This window comes from Ciconia boyciana, chromosome 5, assembly GCF_034638445.1.
Source record: "Ciconia boyciana chromosome 5, ASM3463844v1, whole genome shotgun sequence".
Taxonomy (NCBI): domain Eukaryota; kingdom Metazoa; phylum Chordata; class Aves; order Ciconiiformes; family Ciconiidae; genus Ciconia; species Ciconia boyciana.
Genome location: NC_132938.1, coordinates 40,682,631 through 40,702,942, shown reverse-complemented (window position 1 = coordinate 40,702,942; position 20,312 = coordinate 40,682,631). Strand labels below are relative to the sequence as shown.

Here is a 20,312-nt window from a genome sequence, read left to right as displayed (position 1 = left end):
TTAAGTGCATTCAATAAGCCACCTTTACACCAGTTTGAATTATAATTATCTCAATAATTTTATAATTATTTAATTTAGCTCTTTGTATGCACCATATTTCTTAATGCATACTACATAGGTGAGTCAATGAAACAACATAAAAAGTATTAAACTGCCAGAACACTCACCACATAGCAAACAAGAAGTCTGTATTTCGCACTTAACTTCAGGTTTGATAAATGGATGACCTGTATAGCAGCAGTCATAAAATAGTTTTGCTTCTATATATTTCAAAATTCTGTATTTCAAAAAAACTTAAATTTTAACTCCAGTTCAAATCTCTACAAATCTGCAAATCTCTATCCTAAACATTTAAGGAAAGACTATTTTGGATTCCTGACAACACAGATTATTAAGAGCCAAAAAGATGGAGAAGACATTTTAATTAAGCATGCTATTATTCTCAGACAACAATCACAATGCAAAAAGTTCTGATTCTATTCATTCTACTTTAGATTGCAGGAACATATTTGGGAAGTATACCTAGGTTAGTATACCTAGGGCTTTGGAGGTGGAAGACAGCTGAATAAGGAAATAAAATATAAATATTATTTGACATAAGAGAAGATTGTACACTAATAAGGTAAAATAATAAGACAAATGTCTGTTTCATTTAGAAAACAATGATCAACAAGTCTTGGCATGGTTTTTGACAGCACTGATCATCAGCCACCACTGAATTCTCTACCACATGTTCACCACTTCTTGGAAAACCCAGCCTTTTTTTATTTCTGACCTACCCTGCGATCACTGCACTTGAATAACTTCTCACTGAACTGTATGTCCGCTTCACCTGCACTCAGTTGTAGAACCTGAGTCCTGCATATTGCAAGTTCTTCAGGACAGAAGACATATCTAATTCATTCCCTTTATTTTGTAAGGAAAAACATATATTTGCCTAAGGAGAATTTAAAGATGTCACAGAGACTTCACATTGAGGAAAAACTAGAGAACAAAACTGGATTGTATTGGATGTTCAGTATGACAAATCTTTTCTATAACAGCCACTGATCATTTACAAGTGCTATATAATTTGAAATGAATGCATTAACCTTGGGTACAATATATTCTTTCTTTAATGTGTCTCCCTTGACACAGATCTAAGCAGGTATATATTTAAAGACTTATTTTCTTTTTAATAAAATTGAACAGATTAAATATAATGTGCTAATGTGCTACTTCAGGATTTGTAATAAGTAATAAAATGCCAAAGAACAAGCTGCAAGCTGTTTGTTACTTAAGATACTCGAAGAATTAATTTTATGCTGGCATATACTGTAATTAGAAATAGCTCTGTGCATCATGATTAAACTAGTAGCTATGGAAACCAAAGCAGACTAGAATAAGTGTAAAAGAAGAATGCTGAATAAACCAATCATAAAACTCCTTTAATCTGTTTATTTTTAATCTTTTTCATAATGCAAATTGGAATACTAAGGGTAGATATTTATTTTTCTTAACGTTTGTATGTTTGGACAGAACAGTATTCTTTCCAAACTGCTTCCTAGCAAAGGTATTAGATTTCATTTTCACATCAGAACTTCTCAGCCCACACAATCTTAGGTGGGCTAGGTGTTAGGGCTAGGTGCTAGGGCTTAAGCGTTAAAAGCACACAATTTTTAATGACCCATTTTGTATTAAATAATTGTATATATTTATCCCTTTATAAAATGAAAACTCTGTGGTTTCAAGAGTAAAATGTCCACTGGGTTCCATCCCATTAACCATTCTGATAGCCACCTGCTGAACATATTCTAGTTTAGCAATCTCTTTATGGGTGGGGGGGAAGGATGGACATATCTCCACGCAGTACTCACCTGATGCAATCTCAAGTGCTGAATGAGGGGGAAGAATCATTTCCCTTGCTATGCTGGCTACACGTACTGTGGCCACCAAGAATGCAGATAGCTTTCATCACACAGTGGTGACTCATATTTAAATTCCCATTCACCCTCAGGTCCTTTACTAAAGAGCTGTTTCATGGTCAGTCACTCACCAGCTTATGCTGTTGCATGGGGTTATGTCAGCCCAGCTGCAGGACTTTATGTCTGTTCTTACCAAATTTCATCAGGTAACTTTTGGTCTACTCCTACTGCTAGTTGAGGTCCCTTTGAATGCTAGCCCCGCATATAGACTGCCTCCCTCCCCCACCCATTTCACTATCATTCACATACATAAGGATATCTTCCATCCCATCATCTAGGTCAATGATGAAAATGTTAAGCAATATTTGCACCAGTATCAGCCTCTAAAGAGCATCACTTGTAAGCAGCCACTAATTAGGATTCAAGCTGTTCACCTCTGCTCTTTGAGACATACAGTGCAACTGTTTTCCCACCCACGTTGTGGCCACTAATCTATGATGCTGTAAGAAACCGTGCCAAAATACTTGATTAAGTCAAGGCAAACATCATTGTTTACCTGTTCTCCCCTTGTCTGCAGAGCCAGCTGTCTCATTACAGAATGTAATCAGGTTAGCCAGACACGATTTGTCCTTGCTAAAGCCACACTGGCTGTTCTCAACCACCTTATTTACCTTCCTGTGCCTGGCTATGGCTTCCAGGAAGATTTATTCCATAATCTTCCCAGGAATTCAGAGGAGACTATCCTGTGTACAGTTCCCTGGATATCCTTCTTTTCCTTCTTGAAAATGGGCATGTTATTTACCTTTATCCAGTCACTGGAGACCTCTCATAATCACCACAAGCCTTCCAAAAAGATAGGGAATAGCTCCCCTCACAATAACAGCAACAGTGGATCCACATCCAGCAGTCTCAGTTTGCTTACACGGACTCTAACTCAATCTTCCTCTAACATAGGTAGCATTTCTCTCCCCCAAACTCATCCAGTAGGCACAGAGGTCTGGGAGGCTAGTTGACCAGAGGCCCAAAGAGAGCACTTTAAGATTTTCAAACCTTAAAATGGAAAAACATTAGGTATATTGGCTATATTACAGATTCACATACTGTACCTGCCTTCACAAAGGGACAATTTATGCCACTCTGTGCCAATATTTGGTACATTATTGGGCCATTATTGTAAGAGAACTGTTCAGAAAACACTTTTCTCAGAAGACTGTGGCAGGGGACCTAGTCCAAATATATGCCATTCTCTGGGCTGTGGCAAATGATGAATAAACATTTCAGATATGATGTTTAATATCAGTACCTTCAGACAGACTTAAACAGTTTTCCTGGTATGAAAGATCCAACATTGACATGGTCAGAAAAGATATCATTGTTGATTGGGATAACGTTTGAAATTAAAAAGTCATATAGAACAAACTAAAATCTTTTTTCCTGACTGCCAAAACAACCAATACAAAAGCAGACAAATTCCTACACTTCCAAGTCTCTTTTCAAGAAATCACTCGGTCCAAAAAGTTCAATTTCATCATTCTCAGTTAAGCGCTTTCCTGGGCTACTCCTTCTGCTGCCTCTCATCACCAGTGCAAATATTTGTAAAACAAAATATGCAGAGCAACACTTTGAAGGACACAGACATCTTTTTTTTCCTGCTACTTCTGCCTGTGGTTTTTGCTTCAAAAAGTGTTTCCTACTACTGTATCTGCTCTACTGCATAGGAGCTAACAGCTCTACTGCATAGGAGCTAACAGCTCTACTGCATAGGAGCTAACAGCTCTACTGCATAGGAGCTAACAGCTCTGTATCCCTGTGCTAAAGGAAGGGAATGTAGTAGAATCAGTGATTTCAACAGGACCTCAACAACGTTAATCATACCAGCATTGAGTAAGGAAAACTGTCATTATATTCATCTTTACATTCAAAATCTGTGACCTGCACAGTGACTACATTCATCATTTTTTTTCTGTATATGAAGTCATACCTTCATCAGTAGAGGTAGGTAATAATTTCTTCCCAACTTTGGAAAAAAAAACATTACAAACATAAAACTGGGTTTGGGTTTGTATTTTTACAACTGAAGGAGAAGAGAATGTAAAAGTCCATATCTATAAAAACATGCTGATTAGCCATGTCCATTTCTCACAACCTATACAACTTTTGCACTGAAAGATAAGGAAAAATCTCCAATTAATATCTTCGCTATGCTATTGGAATGATGATAGTTTTAGAAGTCAGTTGAAAAATTTTACTCCTCAGAGTACAGGGATGTTGCTAATGAATTTAAGTGGTTTTGGGGAGAAAAGGAAAGAAAAAAGCTTCAGTAAAATGAATTAGTATCCAGGATAAAGAAATCATGTCTAGCTAGGATACCTGTGAAATTTTACCTGTTCTGTTAATAAAAGTGAGAAGTCCTAAACACACAAGTCAACAGCAAAATATTCACTATTTTTTCCTACACCAGTACCAGTCCCTTCATTCATTTATGCTATTATCATCCTCTCTTTACCCATTCTAACAACTTCAGCGATTGCACTAGCTTTCTCATACAGTATCAAAGCATATCTGACAATACCCTGACCAGTTTCACTACTAGCAACAGGATTCTCACCAAAAGTCAAAATTACTCAAGAAGATATCACAAAAAGGGGGGTTTTGGTACACTCAAGAGCATTTATCTTTTCAAAGATCACCAAAATGTTGCATATTTCACAAGCAACATTTTGGAACCAGCCTTCAACATGCTCCCTCCCACTCACTACTAGCAGTATATTTAATTTTCTTTAACAGAAAATTGATTACTGCAACTTCGTTGAACCACTGCCTACCCACCTCAACAATATCTGAAGCAACTGCTGGACTGCTTCATATGCTTAGGAAGACAGAAATAATCACCTACCAGGACTAAATAAATATTTCTTTTGGCAATAATCCAGGTAAGTTGGTGTGATGCTACCGGCACCTACTATCACTCATTACTATTTACCTGCAGCCAGTCCTGGGTCACAATAGCCAGTATCACCAGTAAGATTTGTATCACCCTTACCATGGCTCTGCTTTTACTAAGAACAGCTCTATGAGCAAACAAATTACTAAATAAAGGAAAAGTAATATTGTATAGGTGGCAATTTAAAAACCAGTGCTCCTACACAGGATTATCATCCTATATGCAGAGCATGATGATTGATAATAGAAACATGTACAAATTAACAGAACTATGTTCAAGTTCAAAGCACTGCACAAATCACTTTTACATTGTTAGATCTGTTTCTATGAAATAAATACAGAGTACATACTGGCATTTTGAAGCTTTCAGTGCATGCTGGCTGGCAGTGGCACAAACAGATCTACATGAAAGAAATCAGTTCACGAGATTTTAGTTTGAGAAGCAGAGAACACAATACAAGAAGACTGCACTTGAAACTAGAAAAAGCCCAGATATGACATCAGTAACACATTTGCTTTTCCTTCATTACAAGGAAAGGATTTTAGAACAGGAAGAACCATTATACTATGTACTATTATATATTATTTTCTTTAGAAGAGTGGAGTTTGAGGGCTCTGACTGACAGGGACAGAAATTTTTCACTCTGCTTCCTTGTGCAGGTATATGAGCTATTCCTCAATAAGATCCCAGACTACAGTTTACAAGCTCCAGCTTACAATACAGACTTTCCAAAACAAACTGAAATCAGCAATACCTTGACTGGAAAATGAGGTTGTAACATTATAAGCAATCCTCACTCATTTATCAAAACTTTGTACTTTTACCCAGGTTGATTACCAGATCACAATCTGCATCACAACCTCATGCTGTGCCTCAGTTAAAGTCCCTAGAATAAAAATTCCCTACATTTCCCTACCTTTTTATGCCAAGTATGATACCCCAAAGGCTTCCTGAGCCTGTATCTGTGTATAAGTGTGCTGACCTGAAGACCAAGGGAAAAAAGCAGTCCCTCCTTGAGGTTTTCAGAGGAACTGAGACTGAGAATCTGAGGTGCTTCAAAAGACTTGCTGGGAAGTAAGGGAACCTGAACAGAAGGACATAAGAACCTTGATAATGTCTACCAAGAGATAATATCCCATTTTACAGTATCTGGAGTATTTGGATAACCAAGCTGTACTGCAGGTCAGCAGGCACCTTAGCACAATGCTTCAGTTTGCAGATCTGGTAAAACAAGTTCTGGGTAGAGACCAGCAAAAGCTTTTGAAGAGGGCAGAAAACTATATAGGCAGCCTCCCTTACACGGCACAGATTCTACATCAATCCCTCCAGACCTTTTTCCCCTCTTGAAATGCAGAAGTTAATACAGAACAACTTGTAAAAACAACCAATGGACAGAACACATCCTTCAAGATCATTCACAAATCCTTTGAAGATCCCTACCTAAAGTCTAAACTGTGTTAAGTGGTAGAACCTTAGAAACTTGGAGCCAAACTGGAAGAACGGTGAAAGTGATAAGCAGTGAAAGTGATGTGATAAGCTTTTTGCTTTCCTCTTCCCAACCTTCTCCCTTCTCCTCCCTCTCCCCATGCCTGAAATGTATTATTTGGTTCTCTACTTCTAAGCAGAGATAGGTTATGCATATAGTGCCCAGATGATGGGATTTAGTTTCCCCAGTTTTTGAGAAAGGCTATGAGTCAGTTCTGTAGTGTTTTAATAAAAGCCCCTTGAATTTTAACTCAGCCTGTTGCAATTAATGAAGACCTGTCAGAAAGCCTATTTAAAAAGGCTTGGGCACAATTTCTTTTCTTTTCAGAAATGCAGAGATAGATGGTTTTTTCCAGGGTGCAGTTCCACAAAACAAGGTCAGCCACAGTGCTCCTACCTCTCATGTGCCTTCCTGGTCCTTGCTTTACATTGCCCTTACCTAGCACTGGCTTGATACAAACTTGGCTTCAATACAAACTGCACTCCTCCATGAACCAAATCAAGCAGAAAAAAGTGACTAGTTTTATTACAGAACAGCGACTTGAGTCAAGATCGACAACTCTGACTTCATGAAATTCCTGTCTAAGATTAGGAACTGCACTGCGTTGTCTTCTGTGTCCTCCCCCATGACGTGCTCTCTATCAGACCTTATCTTATCCTCCAGTTCTCCATCTGCAGGCAGGCAGATGCACCCACATTCAGCACGACCTGCCGGGAGAAAAACATGATCAACCTGGCTTCACTCTCCTCCTCAAAGAAAAGGGATTTCCACTCACCTTAAAAACAGATTACATAGTCATTGCTTTTTTTTTAATAGAACAGAGGTAACTACCACAGGCTACTGGAAAGGGAAAGACAGAATTAAATATAGTAAAGAAAAAGCAGGATGCGAGGAGACAAAATTATTCCAGATCATGCTCTCACTTTCATTCTGTTCCACTGTTTTTAAATGCTCTCTAGTTAAAAATTGTGCCCTGCTCTTCACAAAAGCTACAACTAAAAGGAGATGGAAGTGACGGGAAACAGTTTACACAAGCGTTTACAGATCTAAAGCAAGAGCATCCTTCCGACCGCCGCCGGCGGCCCGCGGACGCGCACCGCCCTCTGCTGGGGCCGGGGCCGCGCCCGCCCCGGCGCTGGGGCGGCGGGACGCCCCTCCGGGAAACCGGCGGTCTGGACACCAGGGCTACAGGACGGGGGTCTTTATTGATGAGCGCTTTAAATATGAAGTCGGCTGTTGCAGAGAATATAGAGGGTTTGTATTCATGCTGAGCGGCTCCAGGAGCCCCTCATTTCTGGCCGGCTGTTGTAAAAGGGGAGCTTTGCCGCGCGCCTGCTATCCACGCTTCCTTGCTGATCTGCAGGGTACCAAAAATAAGCGGTGCCTCAGAGTAGGGCTCCCCAGGCAGCACTCTGAGTTTACTTAATACACGGAGGAGTCTCAAAACCTTGGAGGGATAGACAGCAGATGAGACCATTTGCCACATTCCCGTGTTAGCAGGGACGGCTTTTGACCTCAGCTTTGCACAGCAGTCACGGCATAGAAGCAGCTCCGATCTACTAACTGTTGTAAAGAACAAATATTTCAACAAGCTTTCACCCTACTCTTTTTTTGTACGGCTTTGAAATAGCTGCTCTGATAAATTTTGTTATTATTCATTTTTATGCTACAGAACATAAGACTGTTAAGAAAGCCTTAAAGAAACACTCCCCATTGGACAACTGTCAACTCACCTTACTCGGCAGTGCCAAATGGGAGAAGTCACTAGCATACACTGCAATCCAAATGTAAATTAACTCTATATTGTGCAATAAATAAACAAGCCTGAATGAGGTACTGAGTTGAGCGTGCAGTCAGCAATACTATCACTCCAAGTACCATTGGTCAGAAAACCACAGAAAACCATAAAGGTAACACGAGCAGCTTATAAAAAAATAAAAATAAATTTTAAAAAAAAGGCAGAAAACAAACAAACAAAAACTCCAAAACCAGCCCACAATTCTCATAGGTGTGCTGATTCCTCTGCAAACACCAAGTCAAAGTCAGTATCTTTTAAGCTCATCTTCAAGATTCCCCACTCAAATACTCCTGAAAAAAGCACATCTCCATCCACAAAGCCAACCCTGCTATTTGCTACATTTCTCAGTAGCGTTGAATGAAACCATCAGCCTCAACAAGCAGAGCTTGTAAGGTCAGGAGATGGGGTCTCTCAGCAACAAGGCAAAAACTTCGAGCCTGTTACTGGAGACAAGCATTCTGAAAGCTGCTAGGTTTGCAGTCAGAGAGAAAAACTCACTTGGCTTATCTTTTTCCAGAGCTACAGGTGAAAATAGCACAGAATAAGAAAGGAAAGAAAGGGGGGGGGGGGGGGGAGAGTAAAAGACAGAAAAATATATTTTAAAAAAAGAGCAAGGAATCAAAAAATATCCTTAACTACTTCAAAAGAAACAGAAAAACCAGAATGTCGCCCTAACTTGCCTCTTAAGCTTCAGTTATGCAGCAAAGGGGACATTATAATGATCTCAGAGTTAATAAATCATCTGGTACAGAATAAGTACTAGATTTGCCTTCTGTTGAAAGTAATGGAGTATCCACTGACACTGGATTATGAAATGTTCAATATTATGAAAGGTAAAATTAGTTATTTTGTTGATGAGTACATTACTCATTTAGGCAAGTCAAGCACATATATGTCATTATTTAAGAAGTGTAGCAGACAAAAAAAATTGTTTTGACCCTTTTTCAGTGTTGTATTGTATTTTATGAATCATCAGCAATTGGTTAAAAAAGAAATCCTATTGTTGCCTTTCAAACTCTTTTTTTTGTATTTACACAAATACATTTTCTTGCTTATAAATTCCAGAATGTAGGCAGATCACCATGATTTTTTAAACACTTCAATAATCTGAGCAAGACTCAGCCACATAATATAAAACACTTCTTCAGAGCTATTAGACTGCTAACAGTAAGGATTAGCAATGTTTACAGCATACCAGGTGAATTCAAATCTAAGTACTATTTGCTACAGAAAACTACTGTCATCCTTCATCTGAAACACATAAGTTTTTTAATTGCTCATAAAAGCAGATTTCCATTGTTGCACTAACATATTTAAGATGGTAAATAATATGAAGAATTACCATTCACCAGCAGATTAAATTATTAACTAGAATCACTAGTCCAAAAACTGATCAGCTCCCGCAAAAAGGTATGACACTAGCCAGCACAAAATTAACATTTTTTAATTTTTTTTTTTTTTTTTTTTTTACTAAATGGTAGCAATAATTAGGTGTTATTCTTTAAATATTCCAAGTAAGCTATCAAGATTTTACAATACAAATTCCACTAGTGGAAAAACAATACAGTGTTTCCATAGGAAACTGGCTTCTTTTAAGGGCTTTTTTCCTCTCAGAGATGTTCATTTTCATGCATTTCAGCAAAAGCAGATGTTTGCTTTTGTCAGTGCAGAAGATGATTAAAAACTTATATTTTATACATCTAGTTGGGCATCTAGTTGGAAGGCATCTGATAAGAATTCACACTGCCCAAGATCACTTCTACCATTAATCCCATTGACAGAAGACCATATGAAAGCCCAAGAACAAAACAAATTTAACAACTTTCTGGCCCCCAGACAAATTCTTAATGATACCAAAGAGTTTTTAACTACCATAGTTATACATTGTCAACTGCTGGCTCTGAAACATTGATACATAGCAGCATCTGATGCTAGTAGAATTTCTAGTGTAGTTATTATTATAAATTAGCATATTGATAATTTTAATAAATTATGAAAGACTGTACTCTTCAAAGTTAATAAATGTGTATTAACTCTAAACCTCACTGTTAAGTGACTAAGTGATACTTAATAATTGTGCACATATTCTCAAAGTATTCAACTGTTCTGCTTCCATTAATTTCCAAAAGGGGTTAGACCAGGATGAATATCCACAGGCCTATAGTTAGGACAATGACATCTGCAGCTTTCCCAGAGGCAAAAGGGACAAAGACTATTTGTCCCTGTTCCAATTAAGAGAGCATGTTAGTAGCAAACCAGTGGAATTCCTTCCCTCCCACCCCCCTATTTTGTGTTGAATCTAGCTGTATATTTGAAACATTCACATCCGTCTGAGGTTCCAAGTCATTAAGATAAATTCAGTTTATGTTTTATTTTCTAATTTGGTCATTCTTCCTGGCAAAGTAATTTTACTTGAAGTTAAAAGTATTAGAAATGATTACTCAAAACTGAAATACATAGAGATGCTGAAGTTACATAGTACAATAGAAATATGCAGCTCAAAAGGAGTAAAATGAAAAGTCATGCTTCATGAATGAAGAATCATGTGCAGACTGAAAGGAATTCACATTCTCGGCATAATATTAAATCCATGAATTAATTAAGGTCTAATGCCAACTAATTTTAATTTTCAAAATATTTTTAAAACTTTCAGTCTATCCCCAGTAATAATGAACTGTCATTTTCACCTGTACCAATGAATGAATAAGAGTGAGTTTGTAGATATGATTAGGGAGAGACAGGACACACACATTCTATGATCAATTGATTTTTGTTTCCACATTTACATAAAATATTTCAGATGAAGGCAACATTTCACTGCAAAACCACAGAAGTCTAGAAGCAGACGCTCTTTCTTCTCTTGCAAAAGTTTTACATAAAAGAAGGAAGCTAGGCTTCCTCTGCTTTTGAAGGTTTCAGGCTTTTTTAATAAGAGCTAGCAGGAAGTAAAAAGATGATCTTTAACATTGATGATTAGTGTGTCAGTCTGAACTGTCATCATGTATTTCTCTCTTGCTTTTTATTTAAGTAATTTAAAATCACACTCTTCAGTAGTTTAGCACTGCACCTAAAAAACCCAAGTATTTATGATGACTATATAAAGGAAATGAATATAGCTATATAATGCTGAAAATCAACCTATCAGCAATTCCTCTAGGTTTGCCACACACCAACCTAGAATATGCTTACACACAAGTGAAACCATTCCAAAGATAAGAAATTAAACACACATATACAGTAACTAGCTTGTGTCAAACAAGTTCTGAACAAATTTTGCCTTTTCCTTCCTCCACTTTGGTTAAGATATAAAAAATTACATGACAGATAAAAACAGTGATACCACCAGACATATTTGTCTAGATTATTATAAATCTGAGCCACTGCAGCAGTTCTCAAAAGTAGTGTTCATTAATTAGAGCTCAAAAAAGGACAGTTGTTTCCAATATTTTTAAAGTCAAAATGGTACAATGCATTTATCTACCACAGTAGTTCTGCTGTACTTTCCTAACAGTATGTTTGATGTTTCAGTGAAGTCTGAATAGTGACAGTGCCTTCAAAACTGACCTTATCTCTCTATTTCAAGTGTGTCCAAGCAAAATCTTGCCCCCATTGAAACCAATGACAAAACTTTTCCTTGATATAATGAAAGGCAGGATTCATTACTGCTGGATCTTAGTACTGTAAAGTTCCCTAAAAGGCAGGTTTTTAAAATACATTGCTTCTATAAAAATAGTTACAGTACTCTTTATTTTATGTAGATGCCATAATTTTCCAAATTTGCAAACAAGAAGATCTCAGTTCTGGAACTTGGTCCTGTTCCAGTTACATCCACTATGTTGCTTTCCTGAAAACCACTGATTTAGCCTCCAGAGATGAGTAAGCAAGCATGAAGAAATTATACCTACATGAAAGCATCTGACAAGAAATATGATATCCAATTTTATTCAATGAAAACCAAAGGGTTTGAGTGGCACCAAGTTGGGGGGGGGGCAGGGAAGAAGACAGAAAGAAATGTGAATTAAGTGGAATTGTTCTTTATATACATTCTCTGCATATGAAGGATTAATACTCATAACATCTTACTACAGACAAGAATAGTGTATGAGCTCCAACTTTTTTTAATTCTTCAACAGAACTGTCACAGCCTGACATCATGTTACTAAGTATTGAGTAAGTTACCATCCTTTACTTAAAAGCTGTCAGATTTTAACTTGTAATCAAGAGATAATGATAGGAGAAGAAAGGTGAAAGAAAAGCAAGTAAGAGAACTTCTGCCAAGGAGAGGCTACAATAAAGTAGATTTAAACATGGGGAAAAGCACAGTAAAGGAAGAGGGCTAGAAGCAAATAATTAGCTATGCATCTGGTCCCTGAAAGGCTACTCAAGGATAAAAGGTGCAGTCGAGGGACTGAAAGAAGTAAGTAGCAGGCGGAACAGGAGGGGAGGACAGAAGTTCATGGAGTCCACAGTAAGAGCAGTAAAGAGATGGTTTCACAGATCCACAAGGGAAGATATCAGACTGTAGCACAACAATGTAATGTACTGACAGTGAACAGGGCTACCTCAAAAATGAAGTTCCGGCACGAATGGAAAACCTTGACTCCAGGCAATTTCCAGTCTCCCTCTCCCAAAGTGGCCAGGTCTGCCCCTATATGTGCCACACGCTCTGTAGCAGCAGCATGCAGCACCATTGCATGGCCCCTGCCCACAGCACGCAGTCCCACCACATATATCCATCCCACTGCACGTCCCAGGGAGTTCCATGGCCCGCACACCCATCAGCACCAGACACAGAACTGCATTTGAACTCATCCAAACCCACCACATCTGGACCCAGTCATGGCTGTTTGAGCATGACAGAAAGACTTCTGTAGCCAAAGGGGTGATTTCAGTCTTCGTGTCTCGAAGCTGGCAGACCTGGGCCTTAGCTGCGACATCTGACCACTGGAGACAGGGACTGATGGGCACCCTGTGCAAGAGTATTTCTCACTTCCTGATATTAAAACATGTGCAGGTTCAGCCTTTACAAACATGCATAAAGAAGCAGTCAGCAACCGCCTTGCATAAGTGAGTGCACGTTAGAAGTAAGATTTCAAACACGCAGAGGTGCCTTTTTGGTTGTGCATTTTTGGTAATGGCCAGATCTTTTCTCTTGAGCCTGACACTAGTTTGAAGCAAACACCATTCCACTCCTATGCCAGCCACAGCCTCGCACGGTACTCTGAGGGGAGCCATGGTGATGGTCTGTAAAGGCGCAGCCAGCCCTGCTCCTGCCCGCCACAGAAGAGGATTGCCCTTGGAGGGACGCGGAGGAGTTGGTCCCCCAGCGGTTCGCCCACCATGATTTCTCTCTCCACTCTAGACGTTTACACCACTGCTGGGACTCACTTCACCTCACCAAGCATTACCACGCTGCATCCTGGCCTGTGGCATCTCATCCTCTCCCATGGCATCTCGAGCCTTGTTTTCTTGCAATCCCAGGTTGGGGTTACCAAAATTCATTGTAAGTGTTAAGAGTTTGCAGCATGTGTAAACATAAATTTAAGCCAACACAAAATAGCTGTAGTAGAGCTGGCAATATAATAATCTTCTTTCTTTCCTTTCTCACCAGCAAAAACTTACTTAAAATGAATAGAAAAGTTGTCTATCATTAAAGACCTGAAACTACTCCTGGTTTCTGCAATTATCTAAGACTAAAAAAATTGAGTGCCTAGTCATTATAAAACATAAGCAACTCATAACACATAGCTTCTGACTCAACACAAATGTTTCTATGATTTCTTTATCTATTAGTTCAAATTAGTGCCAAGATGTTCAGAAAAAAAGAAAGAAACCTAGTTCACAGGATTTAATTTAATACTAAATGTAAGATGAGAATAATTGCTTCAAGTTTAATTAGAAGTGTATGAAATAAACCATTTGAGAGAAAATATGATTGCTACCTGTGAAATAAGAGGTGTTGTTAGTGGGACTGAATGATAGGACAGTTAATACTCATCTCTCTTTCTCCTTATCTCTCTGAAGAAGGCTATGGAGGAGAGGAAGGAAGCAAGCAAGAGGGAGAATACAATGTACTTTTAAATCAATAGGTCCATTGAGTACATGTTTTGTAACACCCAGGGAAGTTAGAAATGTTAGTTCTCGGGTTTATCATCATAGGTTTTTCATTCATTTTGCATTTGATATTTAATTATGCAAGATGCTGCAGTGGGCCACTGCAGAAGACATTGTAACAAGGAGATAGTGATTTCAAGCAGAATCTCAATAGTTCAGTTGTAGGCCTTGGTTGTAGAGTTGACATCAGTGACTGCTATATGGCCTGAGCACATATCACAACATTAGTATGTGCTGCCTTTAACAAAATGACTTGTATGTACTGCCTGTAAGAGCTTGTTCCTGTACAGATGTGTAAGAGCATAATGCTCTCGGCAAACCTCTATTCCAGTCTATAAAATTTATCTATTCTGGTCTGTAATAAAAGGAGTAACACGTAATTACATTTGCCAGCTCTTTGCTTCTTCTGCCTTGAAGGAATTCCGCCAAGCCAGCTGGAGCTGTACAATACCTGGAGAAGGGAACACTTTTTTGATTCTAAAATATTTTGTTTTAACTATCATCAATATGCCTCTATAGTTACTTTTTCACAGTTGGCTAGAAATCCCACAAATATTTCTGAAAAAATGAAAAAAAAATCAGAAAAGAAGGTGTTTTGCACCAGGACATGCTGGTCCATTATGATCCCAGTTAGAAAGGCACTCAGACTCTGTAAAGTATCATTTAAAATGCTATTTATTAGAGCTAACACTATAAAGAAAGAGAGAATAGTACAGATAATCTTACCTGCCTTTACATGCCAGGAGCCCTAAGTTGCGCAGCATCGAATGGGCCTCTGACCAGCATGCAGCATGCTGTGCAGACCCTACCTGAAGAAATGGTTACCCCATGTTGGTCATTTGAGCTACTACAGGATTTTCTTACAATTAAACAAGTCTATTCATCATTTCTACTGTTAAACAAGAAGGATATTCACAGGAGAACTTCCTGCTGCACTTCTAGTTAAAGGCAAGGCCACTCAGGTGGAGCAATCGTAGGTACCAAGTGGGAGCAGCCTTGCAGCCTCCTCTGTTACAACGAGCTGGCTGAGTTTGTCCCACGGCCACGGGGCAGGTGCAGCACAGCTCAGGCCTGACAGCCGGGAGGGATGTGCAGCACAGCACAGCACAGCACAGCACAGGCCTGCGCCTTCTCAGGTTCAGTGTTACCTGGGCTCTGCGATATGCAATGGTCCTGTGGTCAGGATCACTGCAGGAGGGTGGCATTACCTAGGCTAAAAGTCTGTTGCCGGTAAATATCTGGGGAGGGATTCAGATGGCTTAAATTTAGGTGTTTAAAATTCCCGTTACAGTCAATAATGATCTAATCAATACAGTCAATAGATTTCAGCAAACAATTAATTTTACCCTAAACAGCTAGTCTCTAGTAAACTGAGCTACTCTGTGAAAGACTGTGAAAGATCTTGTGGGACTCCTGTGAGAAATTAACGATAATGGCAGTTTATATACCTACTGGTCCAGCGCTTCAATGTAAGTGCCCCAGTCTCAAAGTGAATCTCACCCCAGTGCTAGATTTTGTAACCAGAGCCTGTCTGCCAGCCAGTTCAGAGTAGTGAGCATCTCATGTTGCTAAAAAAGCTGCTTTTTGAAAACTACTGGTAATCATCAGCCAGGAAGAGTCTGTCACCTTGCACTTCCTCAGGTGCCACAGAACCTGTGTTCAAAATCTACCCCATATAAGTCACTAGGGGCAAGTGGGACTTTCTGATTTGGTCTGATCTGATTTGCAAATGTTGGACTCTGTGAGAGATATTCCATTTCCCGAAATGAATTCTAGGCAATCCTAATGCTGTAACTACCAACAGACAACATCAACAGCACTGCCAAGGTGGCAGGTCCTCCACTTAAAACAGCTTATTAAAAGCTATTGATTTTAGCCACAGCATGCTCAGACTGCATGCATCTAATGAAACAGCTGCATGAACTAAGCATAATGAATTAAACTTCTTTCAAGTATTGTCTTCTTTTGACATCTTTCAGTAAGAACTTTTGTCCTGGTTTCGGCTGGGATAGTTAATTTTCTTCCTAGTAGCTGGTATAGTGCTGTGTTTTGGATTTTAGTATGAGAATAATATTGATAACACGCTGATGTTTTGGCTGTTGCTAAGCGGTGTTTACACTGGTCAAGGACTTTTTTCAGCTCCCCATGCTCTGCCAGGTACCCAAGAAATAGGAGGGGGCACAGCCAGGATAGTTGATCCAAACTGACCAAAGGGCTATTCCATACCATATGATGTCATGCTCAGTATATAAACTGGGGGAGTTCGCCAGGGGGTAGCGATCGCTGCTCGGGGACTGGCTGGGTGTCGGTCGGCGGGGGGTGAGCGGTTGTATCATTATTTTAAAAAAAATTTTTTTTTTTTCTTTTTCCCTCCCTTGGGTTTTGTTCCTCTCTCTCTCTTGTTGTTTTCCTTCTCATTACAATTCATTATTATTATTACTATTGTTTTGTTCCAATTATTAAACTGTTCTTATCTCAACCCACGAGTTTTCTTACTTTTGCTGTTCCGATTCTCTCCCCCGTCCCACCAGGGGGGAGTGAGCGAGCAGCTGCGTGGTGCTTAGCTGCTGACTGGGGCTAAACCACGACAACTTCTCAGCAAGAATGGAGAATAATCATCAGTCTGAGTCCTACATGAAATCCTTTGCTGGATGTAATTTGACAGTTAACATGAGGTAGAAAAGCATATGACCCCTGCCAGGCAGCAGGCTAATAGGATCACTAGTGGAAAAAAAAACATTCTTAGTGAGAAGTTAAAATAAAATAATATTTGCTGACTCCCACCAGAGGTCAGTCACATCATAGAAATAAAATGAAAGTTACCAAAATTCTAAGTACTCATTGATTCTACATATGATGGAAATTGAAACTCCATTTTGGACCCAATTTAAAGTTCTATTTCTACTTGTTTTATTGTATTATTCATATTTGGGATAAATGTATCCTGCTTTAATAACATGAGTGCAGGAGAAAACACAGAGCTCTGGTAAGAAAAAGAAACAACTAGCTGAATAAACGTCAGTTTAGCTTTCGGCGACTAAGAAAGAACAAGAAACAATTCTGTAAAAACCTCAGGCGCTGGTAACTATAACTAATGCTGTAGATAAGACTATGTGTGATCGACGCGGATGGCAATAAGCTAGTACATTTCACCATGATACTCATATTTCTTGAGCTGAAAGTCACAGAGAAGTTAGAAGAAGTAGGATTTGTTCTTAGTAGTGTGGTAGAGCTAGACACCTTGCATAAAGGAGTTATTATGTATGCCTAGATTAATCAAGACTCCTAGTAGTTAGTAAATATTGTATTACTTTTCTAACTGAAATAAAACACAACATAACAGAGATTGCACTGCTAAATATAATCTCAGAATCCAGAAAAAATTACAACTTTATGCACTCAAATGTGAGTAGTCCTATTGAAAAAAAAGGTTTCTATCCTTAACATGTGAAAGAGTAAGTATTAAAACATTTTTCTGTTATACATATTTAACTTTTTTTTTCTCTACTCAGCACTTCTTAGACCACATCTGTAATACTGCATCCAGTTTTAGGCCCCCAACACAAGAAAGGCATCAACAAAATGGAGTAACTTCAGCAGAGGACCACCAAGATAAAGTCACGAGCACCCTGGTCTGACCTCATAGCTCACCCCGCTTTGAACAGGAGGTTTGACTAGATTGTCTCAGAAGGCCCCTTCTAATCTGAATCATCGTCTTGTACTATCTTATGATCCTACAAACCTGTCCTATGACCCACAGACCATCTCTTTTCCAGGAATAATGTGTAGACAGTTCCAGTCACCCTATCTCAAAAGAATGAAGTAGAACTAGAAAAGACAAAGGCAACAAGGATGGTCATTTGAATTTATAGATTAGGTCTTATCTAAGAGACAAAATAGGCTAGATCTTTTCAACCTGTGAAAGGAACAGCTGAAAAGAGCTATGAAAGCATGAATGACACACAGAAATTGAATAGAAGATTATTATTTGCTACCTGTCATTAAAGAGGGAGCACATGGCTACCAGATGGCTATTTTAAAAGCAACAAATGCAGATGCTTTTCTGCAGGACTTTAAAAATAGAATTCAGTGTGGTGGGATGTTTTGGAGATCAAAAGTTTAGGGGGATAGATAAATACCAGGAGTACATATCTATGATCTGAATGTAATGTTTAGTACAAGAATCTCATAGTTTATAATTGCCAAAAGATATAATATCAAGAGGGAAAGAATACATTTTTTTCCTTATATTCTTTGCACCTACCTCCGCTAGAAGCTTTTGTTGGAGATGGAATATAGCGCTTGTGGGACCTTTTGTATGACCAAGTCCCTAACTCATGATTGTCAAAAGGCAGAACATAAAGAGGGAAAGGCTGTATGGCTTTGTTCCTTACTCTCTCTGCACCTACTTCTTGTACTGACTATTGTTGGATATGGAATATAGTGCTCGGAACTTCTTGTATGAGCAAGTATGATTCTTATGGTCTTCAGGAAGATCATATAGGTTAAAATTTAGCATAGGCTTCTAAGGCAGGAAGCAAATTCGGCAAAAATTTTTGCTGGCAGGTGGTGTGTGTTGGAGCTGTACACTTTCCACCCAGTAAATCATACACAAAGTGATACCCTATCCATCTCTTTTCAGCTCCTTCCGCTAAAGAAGAATCTATTGGCAAGGTCAGGAATTACATTGTAGGACAGATCTCCTCAAGCAATAGATTCTTTTTGTCCAGAGAACAGAGTAAGAAGACACTTTTTCTTATTTGAGCATGCATAGATCCCAGCTACAGAGGGTTGAGTTAGCTTTAATGAAAGAAATCAAGAATGATCTTTGGAGTTGTAGTTCCACAACTCATGGGCTACCTCCCCACTATTTGCATTGCATTGACACAAACACGGTAATGGTGATGTAGTGAGTTGAATCAGGAAACTGTTCTGTCTGAAAAATAATTCAGGGAAAAATTGTTGTTCAGTAAACAAGTTCGTTCCATGCTGCAAGCCACCATCCAGCTGCACAAACAAATGGAGGAGTGAAAAACTAGAAGAGAAAAACAAGCAGATGTTGTCCAATAAATGTCTGTGGATTAAAAGCCCACATGATGTACCTGACGACTCCAGGTTGGTGGAGTTGGATCCAGCGGAATGCGTTTTGTGACTCGTATTTGACAGGATTAGTCAGTGTGTAACACGATAGTCTGCAGTTCTTTTCAGTCCCTCAGCATGGAGCAATGGTCTCTACAAACGAGGCGCAGCTATAGCTAAATGGCTCAAAATTCATGTCATCTTAAAACGCTTAGCTTAACAACAGCGTCGTCCGGGGGTATGAGGCCAGCACTCCCCGGAGATCCTCGGAGCGCGTAAAATCGGCCCTTCCCTCCTGACACTGGTTTCTGATCCCGTCACGGTAACGGGGAAGGCGGCCTGCTAGCTCTGGAAAACTTCCCCTCTCCCAACTACTGACCCGGTCGAAACCCGCAGGAAAGAGCGGAGCTGGAGTCGGGGTTCGCCCCCTCAGTGTCTCCCAGGTCACGCTGACGCGGCCGTTAACGGCTGAGGCGCGAGCCGCCGCTGGGGTCTCCCCGGGCCGCAGCAACCCGCGCCCGCCCGGGGGCTGTCCGCCGGGGCCCGCGCCGGCCGCCTCGTTGCTAAGTAACGCGATCCCCGCTTCCGCCCGCCGGCTGCCGGCGCCTGCTTCCAATGGGCGCGCGGCGGGGGCGGGCCCGCCGGGTTGCCCGGGAGACGGGTTGGTTTCCCCCTGCGCGGCGGCGGTGACGGACGCGCTGCGGGCGGACAGGTGAGGGCGGACAGGTGAGGGCGGGCAGGTGAGGGCTGGCGGCCGCCGCCGGGCAGCGGGCAGGAGGTGTGCGGCACGGTGCTTCTCGCCCCGCCGTGTGGCGGGGGGCGGCCCGGCCCGGCTCGGCTCGGCTCGGCTCGGGCGGTTGAGCCCGGTGCGGGCCCGGTTGTCCCGCGGGCGGCGGTTCTGTGCGGCTCGGCCGGGCCGCGCCGCCCTTCGCCCACCTGCGGCCTGGGGACGTAGCGGCCCTGGGGTGCTTTCGGGGCTTTGGGCGG

General features: G+C 40.3%; 1 protein-coding gene across 2 annotated transcripts in view; it reads right to left on the bottom strand.

Annotated features, from left to right (window-relative positions):
* Nucleotides 1-19,867, bottom strand: part of GPM6A (glycoprotein M6A) — a 207,923-nt gene extending 188,056 nt beyond the window's left edge. Inside the window, exon 1 of one of the 2 annotated variants that reach the window (XM_072861550.1) lies at nucleotides 19,349-19,867. The gene's annotated coding sequence lies outside the window, so the exon portion shown is untranslated. The remainder of the gene's footprint in view (nucleotides 1-19,348) is intronic. The other variant, XM_072861551.1, reaches the window with a different exon arrangement.
* Nucleotides 19,868-20,312: the final 445 nt, after the last annotated feature.